Here is a 13,117-nt window from a genome sequence, read left to right as displayed (position 1 = left end):
TTATTGTTTTTTTAACGACACGACTACAGCACATTTTAAAAATATTAATCATCGCGTATTGGATGTCAAACATTTGGTAATTTTGACATATAGTCTTAGATAGGAAACTCGCTACAATTTTTCCATTAGTAGCAAGTGATCTTTTATATGCACCATCCCACAGACAGGATAGTACATCTCGGTATTAAAAACTAATATTTCCAAGAATGGGGCTTTAAATTGTTCATGTGCAGAAAGGAGACACGCTATATTGATCGACGTATAATGCAGGCAAGGCGTGGGACCTAGAGCACAGTTGCAAAAAGACACGGCAGATGAAAGGAAACTTCGAATGACCGCTCTATTAAAGAAAGTCAGAATCATTTACAGGTTTGTTTGTGATCGAGGGCCCCGTGCGGTGTATAGCGACTGCTTCTCATAGATCAGATATTAACAGTATCCCCTAGAAACGAGATTGTCTCTGTCGGGAGTTGAACGCACTGCCGAAATTGGCTATTCGACGTCATCTGGAATTAGTGTGAGACAGCCCATCGGAAACGAATAGCGCTCATGCAGGAACTGTGGATCGGACGACTCGGGGTCAAATCCGGTCACGAGATGGTTCCCACTCGCTTTCGTCAGAGATGGTTTCTGAATGAGATTGAAAGGGACATTCCCGAGTTTGCTGCGTTGTAAGATGTTTCCGACTAATAAAATATTTCTACGATTAAACTTACATATTAAATATTTTTTTTTTTGTTTAGAATATCAGTGTCTGTATATTCAATGTGTTTCTGGTCGTCTTAATATTTGTAAGAAGCCCAAATTGGATTTTGTCTACAAATAATTTCGTATGTACGAAAAAAATCTTTTTTTAGGAAATAAAATGAAATTTAACTTAGTACAAATATTAGAACGACCAGAAACACGTTTAATATACAGCCACTGATAATGTATGCAGAAAAATATATTTGATATGTAATTACAGTCGTCAAAAAGTCTCTGTTAGTCGATAACATCTGAAACATTGCAGCAAACTCAGGAATGTCCCTTTAAGCTGCAGGCAATTCGTTGTCGGCGATATATATTTATACTGTGCACCGCTAGTCTCAGTGTCCTATATTATCTGTATTATTATTTTATAATGATGATGATGATGTTGATGATAAAAATGAGGAACAGGAATAGTGACCGTAAGGCACATTATTCAGTCTAAGTCACGACCGTAAGACACATTATTCAGTCTAAGTCACGACCGTAAGACACATTATTCAGTCTAAGTCACGACTGTAAGACACATTATTCAGTCTAAGTCACAACCGTAACACACATGATTCAGTCTATGTCACGACCGTAACACACATTATTCAGTCTAAGTCACGACCGTAACACACATTATTCAGTCTAAGTCACGACCGTAAGACACATTATTCAGTCACGTCACGGCAAAGTCGTTGTGGGACAGGGCATGCTGCTGTTTCGCGAACACTTGATATCATCACTGTTTTTGACAGTGATTCAACAGTACTAGCACATGCCGTCACGACTACCAGTGTTGTGTGGGTTTCGACTTGTGAAGCCAGTCATGGGAGTAGTAGTCTTATAGATAAAGTGGGATGGGGTGTGGTGGCCTTCCCATAGTTAAAGCGCCTGTGAATCAAACGCGCAGTTACAACTTTGTCAAAAAGAGCTTTTAACTGTCGTGTGCGAAGGTGCGATTTTGAATCCAAGTGTTTTTCATTCAGAATTAGCAAGACGCTATTAGTAGACTTTGTCACAAGAAGTTTAAAAACAAAACTAGACGATCTATATGCAAAGCTCAACACGCCATCCTGTTATCAAGATAATGACCAGGGGCCTAATTCACAAAGGTCTCTTAGGCTCTGCTAGACAACAAAACATCCTCTTTGCATGTCTTTTAGCATTACACTGCGATATCGCAAAGTTGCAAGAGTTTATGTCGAAATTACTTTTCTTTTCTTTTTTTAAATATTATTAAATAGTCCGATCCTCTCTTCTTTCTCTTATTTATTTTTGGACTGTCCTTCTAAAATGCTCCAAATTATATAAATATTCGACCGAGCAGTCTATTCTTTTTATTTTTGGCTTGTAAATTTTCTTCTTTTTAAAAAATTCTATTAACTTTTTTACTAATTGCTATTTTCAAAATTCTGCCCATTTTCAACAATACCCCCCAATTTTTTTGACCACCCGATCTAATTTAGCGACCACATTTAATGAGTAGGACTTTCTTTATTAATTATATTAATTTGAGATGCGCATCAAAATTTTAAAGGCCCACTATTTAATTTTTGAATGGAAATTTCAAAATTGTCCGCTTTATTTTTTTTTTCTGTCCCGGGACAAGCCCCTGGCTATCCAGAGACAGGCCCCGGGACGGACATGCTCGAAACTCTAGTGGTATATGAGCATGTAAATATTATTCGCACTCGCACTCGCACTCGCACTCGCAAAGTTGCGAGAGTTTAGTGAATTAGGCCCCTGCTCTTTCTTTAATAATAAATCACTATATACATAGCAATAATAATAATAATAATAATAATAATAATAATAATAATTCAATAGAAAAATGCATTGTAAGTGTATCAATTGCAGCAAGAACGCAGCTGTTGTGAATGTTTCGAACGCATGCGGCAACCACAGCAAAACGCACGCACGCGCCGCATCCTGTGTAAACGAGCCTCTATTTCCAAATAATGCCATGCGCATTTGACAATAAATACGTTAGCACGGATGCACAATTATGCTTAGTTACACCCCACTATACAGCGAGAATAATTTCTTCAGCAGTTAATTTCATGCTAGAATGAATTACCAAATAGTGTATACAGGGATGCACTTTTGCATAGCTTATTGCGTAACTGACAAATCAATATTCAGCAAGGTTTAGGCGAGTTCTTATTATCGCATTTTATACTTAAATAAGCTTGTAATCGCATAAAATCCGCCAAGTGTTCAAAGACAAACGATTTACATACATTTTAAAAGAACCGGACTTGTGGAAGAACATTTAAATTGCATGTTCGTTTCAACGAAAACAAGGGGATTCACTTGAACCTGTTGTACAAGAAAACACAAAAATTTAAAGAAAAGGAATTAATGGAGCCATTAAATGAGTAAATCACTTCAAGAAGCAGAATATCAATGAACAAGGAATGTGCCCAATTCACTTATCGACAATGTCATATTTCAAATAGTTTTCTAAAAAGCGAAAACAATCCCTCATATACATCCAGAATTGTAATACAATTAACAACAAGACTTGGACTGAACAAAACTTGGACTCATGCTTTCTGTTTGAAACTTATGCCTTGTACTAAATAACCTTATAAAAACGAAGATAAAAAAGAAAAGAAAAGAAAATTAATGAAAACGATTTGTCATCCCAAACCTAAATTACTGAAACTTTTGTTTTCGAGCAGCTTGTTTACATAATGCAACATGGTTCAATACTGTCAGTGACGGATCCAGAAAATCCATTTGGGAGGGGAGGGGGGAATGACATGACGCGGACTGCCAATGCAACATTGGGGGTGGTTTGGAGTGGATCGTAAAAAAAATGAAAATTAATATATAATAAAATTATAACTGTTGTGAAATTTAGGGGGGGGGGGGCGGATCCCTGCCCCCTAGATCCGCCTCTGACTATGGGTCCCTAATTCATAAAACTGGCAGCAGGTATTTTAACAAAACCATTAACTAGTACAATAAATAAAATCATGTATATGGAAAACAGCCAGAATAACCGCAATATTTCAAACAGCACCAGCTGTAAGCAAGACGATAAATTTAAAACATAACAATAACAATAGTAACAGAACCAACAACAGACCAAGTTTTATTTTAAACATTACTTCTGTATAAATTTGTCAACAACTACAGTCTTCTTCGATCTTCTAAATCAGGTTATAGACATGGTTATCCATACGAAACGTCATTATTAACATGATTAATACCTGGCAACAGTCTATACAAACAAAGGTTTCCTAGTATCTGCTACTCCTGTCAATTTTTAAAAAGACGTTTGACCGTGTGAACGATTGTGTATTCTACAGAAACTCTCTATATTTAGTTCTTCTAAATGGATTGGGGCCACACGCCCGTTACCGACCCCTGTCGGGCTGCTGGTGCTCTCTCGCTCTTTCCAGCGCGGGATGTCCTCTCCTCCCACTCTCATCCCAAACCCTTTTCCTGTCCTGGATGGAGGAGCCGACCCAGGCCGACACCTGCGCCCATGACAGGCGTGCGCTACAACAGCTTGTTCTGAATATGCATATTAAACCCTATGATCTGACCTAACCTGACCTGATGGATTGGGTCTTGTCTTGATCGCGTCATTGAACACGTAGCTGGTAGGGATCAGCCAGGACCTATAAACATGACACATGGAGTACCACAAGGATCGGTGTTAGGTCCACTGCCATTTATTATTTTCATTAATGATCCTTTTTCATACATAAATAAATCATTCGCCAATTGATTTTCTGCTGATCTAGCATTGATTAATTCCGAAATTGATCTATTTACACTAGACAAACCCATTAGTCAAGACGAAATAGGTTGACCGATGGTGCAATGAAAACAAAACTGAAGTATTCTTGTAAGAAACTAATAAAATACGTCAAAACCCATGCCAATGAAAATGAAAATGTTAAAATATATGAATTAATTATAAATATTAAAGGCCGTGGTTGTTACTATCCTGTCTGTGGGATGGTGCATATAAAAGATTTTTTGCTACTAATGAAACAAACAAATGCAGCGGGTTTCCTCTCTAAGACTAAATGTTAAAAAAATACCAAATGTTTGACATCCAATAGCCGGTGATTAAAACATCGATGTGATCTAGTAGCGTCGTTAAACAAAACAAACTTTAAAACTTTTATTGAACAATTATTATTCAGCTGGCAAAAGAACACTAAACAAATTACCAAAACATAAGAAAACAAAAACACAAAAACAACAAAACAAAACAAAACAAAACAAAATAAACGGAAAACATAATCAAATCCAAGTTGCTACTTCTTGACTTTGGCAAGATCTGAAGGCAGAGTAATGGTCAACGTTCGCTCCAGCGGTTTGATAAACAAAACAGCGAAAAACATTATCTCAAGACTATCTAAACATTTCATTGTCTCATTCAGAACAAATCGTTTACAGTTGCAATGGCGGGAATGTTTTTAATACTAAGACTAGTCTTGGTTGTGTACATATGTAGCCTTTGTTAGCTTCTCTGGAACCAACAGTACAAGACATAGATGAAATGAAAGAAATTCTCTAGCTACTAACATGTTCATTTCAACTTATTTTTATGCTTATATACAATTAAGGTTCAAGCGCGCTGTCCTGGGCACCCCCCCCCCCCCCCCCCCCCCCCCACACACACACACATCAACTATCTGGGACGGCTGTCCAGGACAGTGGGTTAGTTGTTAGTAGTTAATGAGAGAGAAGAAGGTGTAGTGGTCTTACACCTACCCATTGAGTCGTTAAAACTCGATCTAGGTTGGAGCTGGTATCGGGCCCCACAACTGGTGTATCTCAAAGGACGTGGCATGTACTATCCTGACTGTGGGATGGTGCACATAAAAGATCCCTTGCTGCTAATCGAAAGAGTAGCCCATGAAGTGGCGACAACGGGCTTCCTCTCTCAAAATCTGTGTGGTCCTTAACCATATTATGTCCGACGCCATGTAACTGTAAATGAAATGCGTTGAATGCGTCGTTAAATAAAATATTTCCATGTTAGCCGCATATTAACCAGAGTGCTGGAGTGTCAAAATATAAACACATATTCCTTTTCTTACAAAGTTGACATTGTGTTTTGATAGTCTTGAACCGGCCTCGATGGTGTCGTGGTTAAGCCATCGGACATAAGGCTGGCAAGTACTGGATTCACAGCCCGGTACCGACTCCCCACTCCCACAGTGAACTTTTAACGACTCAATGGGTAGGTGTAAGACCACTACACCCTCTTTTCTCTCACTAGCCACTAAAAACTAACAACTAAACCCACTGTCCTGGACAGACAGCCCAGATAGCTGAGGTGTATGCCCAAGACAGCGTGCTTGAACCTTAATTGGATAGAAGCGCGAAAGTAAGTCGAAATGAAATGAAATGAAATGATAGTCTTAATTAGATCGAGTGTTCTGTGACCATACGCTGCTAACATGACCGTTTAGGATCAACTTTTTAAGCGCTACAAGAGGAAAGCTGATAGACTGTTCGACAATGCAAAAAAATCGAGTTCTTTACAGAAGGGTGTCGAGTTTTGTCTTACACCGTTTACAGTGATCGCGAACACTGTACATTAAATGTCGGTGGAAAATAATCCAATTAAAGGTATGCGAGGAAGCAGGCAAATCAAAGTAAATACGGAATGGGTAATATAGAATTCTACAGGAAATTATCTGACGGGGAGACTGCGGCTTGCTATAGTGATATATTTATTTATTTCAATTTAGTTTCGTGCTTTTATCCCATTAAGGCCCAGGCACCTCAGCGCATTTTAAAACTACGGCTGTGTGATGTCTAATATATGCGCTCATTTAATGATCTCTATGTAGCGTGCAAGAAATCTCAAGAAATCGATTCAAAAATGGATTCTTTGAAGCCGTGCAGACAAGAGAGAGAGAGAGAGAGAGAGAGAGAGAGAGAGAGAGAGAGAGAGAGAGAGAGAGAGAGAGAGAGAGAGAGAGAGAGAGAGAGAGACAGAGACAGAGACAGAGACTGAGACAGACAGACAGAGACAGAGAGAGAGAGAGACAGACAGACAGACGGAAAGAGAGGAGATTGAGAGAGCGAGATAAAGCGAGAGAGAGAGAGAGAGAGAGAGAGAGAGAGAGAGAGAGAGAGAGAGAGAGAGAGAGAGAGAGAGAGAGAGAGAGAGAGAGAGACAGACAGACAGACAGACACGGACGTGTGGAGTAACAGGAATGAAGCGAAGATAAACGAAAGGGAACATAAAGGGCGCGAGATATGTGCACACATGCATAGTATTTAATATTAAGATGAAACAAATAGGCTTAACACATAATCGCCATGTAAGCTACCAGCCGACAGTATACCTATAGACAGGGCCGTACATACCACGGCCTTTCATGAATCAGTCATGAAGCACTGGTTGGGACGGGAAAACCCCAAACCCCAGTCCATAGAGGACGGTTGAACCACATCGAACACCAGGTGAGCGCTCTACCACTGAACCACCTCCCCTCCCTTACCTCCCAGGACAGAGGTTAATGAGAGAGAGACTCCGTGTACTGACCTTACACCTCACGCTGGGAATCACACTGGAATACGAATCGAACACCCACCAGCCTTCCTATGGCTTAACAAGTGCGCCACTGAAGCCCGTTATAGAGATGTAATTTCGTATTTGATACGCCGCGGCGTGACTTGCATGTTTGCAGTGGAACGCATTTCGGTTTGTGGTTTGATTAGACTATTTTCAGGTTTTATCTAAAACGAGAGGACATCATGCAAGCACCATGCAGTTTATGGCCTCAAAAACACGGTGTTCTTGACCCTCCGATTACTTGGATTAGCTCACTTTATAACGCATCATCTTGGTTCTGTGATTGTTTACTCAAAGTAACACATGAACCTGTTTCTTTCTCCCTCCCCCCCCCCCCCCCAAATAAACAGTTCTTAACTCCTCTATGTTGATTTTTGTCTGTATGACTGCCTTTGTGTCTATGTCTCTGTTTCTGTCTCTCTGCCTCTCTCTGCCCCCCGCCCCCCCCTCTCTCTCTCTCTCTCTCTCTCTCTCTCTCTCTCTCTCTCTCTCTCTCTCTCTCTCGCTCTATGTCTGTCTCTGTCTGTCCCTGTCTGTCTCTCTCTGTCTCTCTCTGTATGTCTCTCTCTGTCTCTCTCTGTCTTACTCTCTCTCTCTCTCTCTCTCTCTCTCTCTCTCTCTCTCTCTCTCTCTCGCTCTATGTCTGTCTCTGTCTGTCCCTGTCTGTCTCTCTCTGTATGTCTCTCTCTCTCTCTCTCTCTCTCTCTCTCTCTCTCTCTCTCTCTCTCTCTCTCTCTCTCTCTCTCTCTCTCTCTCTCTCTCTCTCTCTCTCTCTCTCTCTGTCTGTCTGTCTCTGTATATAATTTTAATAACCTTAATTATAACCTTATCATTGTCTTATTATAATAAAACCTTTCCCCCGGAGTTTTACCAAAGAGTAAATGTGCATTATCATGTGATTTAATATACGGCCAGGTGTATTTTGTCTGCACGGCTACAAAACAAAACAAAAATCAATTTTTTAATCGATTTCTGGAGAGAAGCAAATCACATGCTGCATAGAGATTATTAAATGAGCGCAAAGAAATTATGGAACGAGTTTGTGAACTGTGTCATTCCTAGAACGAGAGCGAGGAGTATAACAGTTATTAAAAAATTTCTTTATTATTCGCACGTTAAATAATCAATTTTGAATGAAACACGTAATTAAATATACAGAACAGACTGGACTGTCTACGACCCATGCAATATAACCTGTCAGGTCACCGAATGACCATCGTTGTAATGTTGCACACTCAGAAATAGTTCCATAGATTACGCCAATCAAAATAAAACAAACCGAATACTACTTCACAGCAACATTTAAAGTAAAAACTAAATCGAAACTAAGGAGCATTTCAAAGTAATTGCTTTCAAACATCTGCATTGTCAAATTTAATTTGTTACCAACAAAGTAGTCCATTATGAGGTCAGGTCAAATGAGGTCAATGTATCATCCGCAAACCATCGAAATGTATATATTGAAGTATGTGGATACTAAATATGGATACTAGTATTTGAAACAGTACGGTTATTTATTTTTACAATCATTCCACTTTCGGTTATACTTAAATGTTGGTACAAATAGGGAAACATATCCAGAGACTTTACCCCAATTTGAACTAAAACAAACATCGGTTCATTTAAAAATAAGTACAGTCATATTTTCTATTTTTATTTGATGTATACTTAAACTACTAAAACCCAACTTCCGAAATCGCAATGGTTTCTTGCGTACCTGTTGTAGAGAGCAGTATGTGATATTTCTGGTACCATAAGACGACATTCCACATATTTGTGCTAGCGAATTAAAGAAATCTGATTGGCTACTCCAAGGTGATGATCAAGATAACAAGGAAGGAAATGTTTTATTTAACGACGCACTCGTTTGATCTTTGTTACACCAGTTGTGGAGCACTGGCTGGATAGATCCTAGACAGATCGCGCATCAGGCGAGAGCTTTACCACTGAGCTACGTCTCGCCTCTGTGGTGGATACAGAAATGTTAATAAAGTGGGGTGGTGTGTGAAATGTTAATAAAGTGGGGTGGTGTGTGAAATGTTAATAAAGTGGGGTGGTGTGTGAAATGTAACAGGAATTTGAAGGAAAAAAAAAACGGGGTGCGAAATATTGTAGTTCGCTAAATTTCATATCTATCACCCATGAACCATCTATGATTTACTAATTAGTATTACATTCATGTATGGGATCTGTAGATATATAGTGCGAGACGTAGCCCAGTGGTAAAGCGCTCGCTTGACGCGCGGTCGATTTGGGATCGATCCCCGTCGGTGGGCCCCATTGGGCCATTTCTCGCTCCAGCCAGTGCACCACGACTGATACAACAAGTATGTGCTATCCTGTCTATGGGATGGCACATATAAAAGATCCCTTGTTGCCAATTGAAAAGAGTAGCCCATAAAGTGGCGACAGCGGGTTTTCTCCTTCAATATCTGCATGGTCCTTAACCATATGTCTGACGCCATATAACCGTAACTAATGTGTTGAGTGCGTCGTTAAATAAAACATTTCCTTCCTTCCTTGTAGATTTATTTTTTAAAAATAAATAAAAATCGGAATATATCACTAAAAAACCCCAACAAAAAATCCGAATGTATAACTTAAGATGCTGGGTAAAAAAAAAATATAAAAAAGTACTTTTCCAAATCTATTGATTTCATTGACATTGGGCGGGAAGAAAGAAAGAAAGGAATGTTTTATTTAACGACGCACTCAACACATTTTATTTACGGTTATATGGCGTCAGACATATGGTTAAGGACCACACAGATTTTGAGAGGAAACCCGCTGTCGCCACTACATGGGCTACTCTTCCGATTAGCAGCAAGGGATCTTTTATTTGCGCTTCCCACAGGCAGGATAGCACAAACCATGGCCTTTGTTGAACCAGTTATGGATCACTGGTCGGTGCAAGTGGTTTACACCTACCCATTGAGCCTTGCGGAGCACTCACTCAAGGTTTGGAGTCGGTATCTCGATTAAAAACCCCATGCCTCGACTGGGATCCGAACCCAGTACCTACCAACCTGTAGACCGATGGCCTGCCACGACGCCACCGAGGCCGGTTTTTGGGCGGGAAGTAACCTAGAATAAGGTAATAACGTTGAAGTTTAATTTTGAGGTCGTCTACTTTGATGTTGAAAAAGTGACGTCATTAATGCTGAATTTTTACAAGATATAATTAAGATACAGCCCAAGTACCTGAGATTTAGTTTTTTAAGGTTATTACCTGTTAATTACACACACACACACACACACACACACACACACACACACACACACACACACACACACACACACACACACACACACACACACACACACAAACAAAACAAAAAACGATAAAGAAAAAAAATCTTTTTTTTCCCCAACTTGTAGGTTTTTCTACGTGACGGCTCATATATTTTAATTCATGGGTACATCGTCTTTTTCTGTAAAGAAAATTTTTGCTTTCTGTTTTTTTTCCCCCTGTAAAGCAAGAAGTAGTGTAGGCTTTTACGTTAAAAGAGTACAATCTTTAACAATGTAAGCATTATGTTAAGTGTCAGAATTAAAGGGTCTAAAAGCCCTTTCGTGCTTCTGTAAATCTGAATATTGTAAAGCGTGCCAAGAATTAATTTCCGAATTAGTATCCATTGTTAATGATGATGAAAGCTATTATTGTGGAAGAGTTTAATTAGTTGGGGTTTTTTTTTGACGCCAAAGTCACTCATGTGTTTATAATATCTTTACTGATCTAATCCTCATCTCTCCTCTTCAATTTCTGGAAGGATAAGTGTATTGTCTCATTTGTTATAGACCATTACACGACATACGTTTTGCTTAAAGGGACATTCCTGAGTTTGCTGCAATTTTTTTTAGATGTTATCGACTAACAGAGACTTTTTAACGATTGTAATTACATAACAAATATTTTTTTCTGCATAAAATATTAGTGGCTGTATATTAAACGTGTTTTTGATATTTCTAATATTTGTACTAGGTTACTTTTTTTTTCTTTCTTCCTAAAATATTGTTTTTTTCGTACGTACGGAATTATTTAAAGACAAAATCCAGTTTGGGCTTCTTACAAATATTAAGACGACCAGAAACACATTGAATATACAGACACTGATATCCTAAACACGAAAATATATTTAATACTAATATGTAAGTTTAATCGTAGAAAAAGTTTATTAGTCGGAAACATCTTACAATGCAGCAAACTCAGGAATGTCCCTTTAAGTTTATAAAGATGCAGAATGCATTTAAAAAGGAAACTATAGAAACACAAGAGGACTCTCTTTTAATTACTTCAGATATTCATTTGATATTAGATTGGGCAGGACGTAACCCAGTGGTAAAGCGCTCGCTTGATGCACGGTCGGTCTCGGATCGATCCACGTCGGTGGGCCCATTGGGATATTTCTCGTTCCAGCCAGTGCACCACGACTGGTATATCAAAGGCCGTGGTATATGCTATCTTGTCTGTGGGATGGTGCATATAAAAAGATCCCTTGCTACTAATAGAAAAAATGTAGCTGGTTTCCTCTCAAAGACTACATGTCAGAATTACCAAATGTTTGACATCCGATAGCCGATGATTAACAAATCAATGTGCTCTAGTGTTGTCGTTAGACAAAACAAACTTCTTCTTGATATCAGATTGGATATTACCTCTGAAAGAATTCTCGTAATACTAATACAGTGAAAGATTCGAAAATTCTAGAAACGAATTACCAACAAATATATGCATATTGGTTTATTAGCGAGTTAAAACAATGGCCAGGTACGTTCAAATGGTATAACATGTTGGTTACATAATAAAAAGTATTTTTTAATTTAAAATTAAAGTATAATTCGAATAGGAAAAACCTTGTCATTATTGATAACGTTTTCCATTTCGCATTGCGTTTTTTTTCTGTTGTAATTACCATACACAACTGAACAGAAGACCAATTATTACAAGAGTTCCCACTGGATACTCCTCGCACATACACAAAACTATAGTATATAATGTAATCTTGTGGAGAGACATTCATAGCCTACTTATTAAGCTATTTCATAAATTAATGGAATAAATGTTCAAACTAAGTCACTCACATGGTGTATATGGTTACTTTACATCTTATGCTGCAGATACTGATTGCTTGCTACAGATGTCAAATCAACAGATAAACTAACCTCTGCCGAGAGGTATGCAGTTTTAGATTCCACCCCTGTACCGACCCATTTAATTTGGAGATCCCCATTAGCTACTTCTAGTAGTGACACTTTATAACGGTAACACTAGTTACTTCAAACCATATGCTACAGGTGGTTACTTCAAACCATATGCTACAGGTGGTTACTTCATGCCATATGCTACAGGTGGTTACTTCAAGCCATATGCTACAGGTGATTACTTCAAACCATATGCTACAGGTGATTACTTCAAGCCATATGCTACATGAGGTTACTTCAAGCCATATGCTACAGGTGGTTACTTCAAGTCATATGCTACAGGTGGTTACTTCAAGTCATATGCTACACAAGGTTACTTCAAGCCGTATGCTACATGTGGTTACTTCAAGCCATATGCTACAGGTGGTTACTTCAAGCCATATTCTACAGGTGGTTACTTCAAGCCGTATGCTACAGGTGGTTACTTCAAGCCATATGCTACAGGTGGTTACTTCACCCGTATGCTACATGTGGTTACTTCAAGCCATGTGCTACATGAGGTTACTTCAAGCCATATGCTACAGACAGTTACTTCAAGCCGTATGCGACAGGAGGTTACTTCAAGCCATATGCTACAGGTGGTTACTTCAAGCCATATGCTACAGGTGGTTACTTCAA

The 13,117-nt window shown here is 38.9% G+C and overlaps 1 protein-coding gene across 1 annotated transcript in view; it reads right to left on the bottom strand.

Moving 5' to 3' along the window:
- LOC121384690 overlaps positions 1-13,117 on the bottom strand; it is a 215,488-nt gene that overhangs the window by 52,701 nt on the left and 149,670 nt on the right. The window lies entirely within an intron of this gene.

This window comes from Gigantopelta aegis, chromosome 10 (genome assembly GCF_016097555.1).
Source record: "Gigantopelta aegis isolate Gae_Host chromosome 10, Gae_host_genome, whole genome shotgun sequence".
Classification (NCBI taxonomy): domain Eukaryota; kingdom Metazoa; phylum Mollusca; class Gastropoda; order Neomphalida; family Peltospiridae; genus Gigantopelta; species Gigantopelta aegis.
Note: the sequence above shows the minus strand (reverse complement) of the source record. Positions and strands in the feature narration are given on the sequence as shown.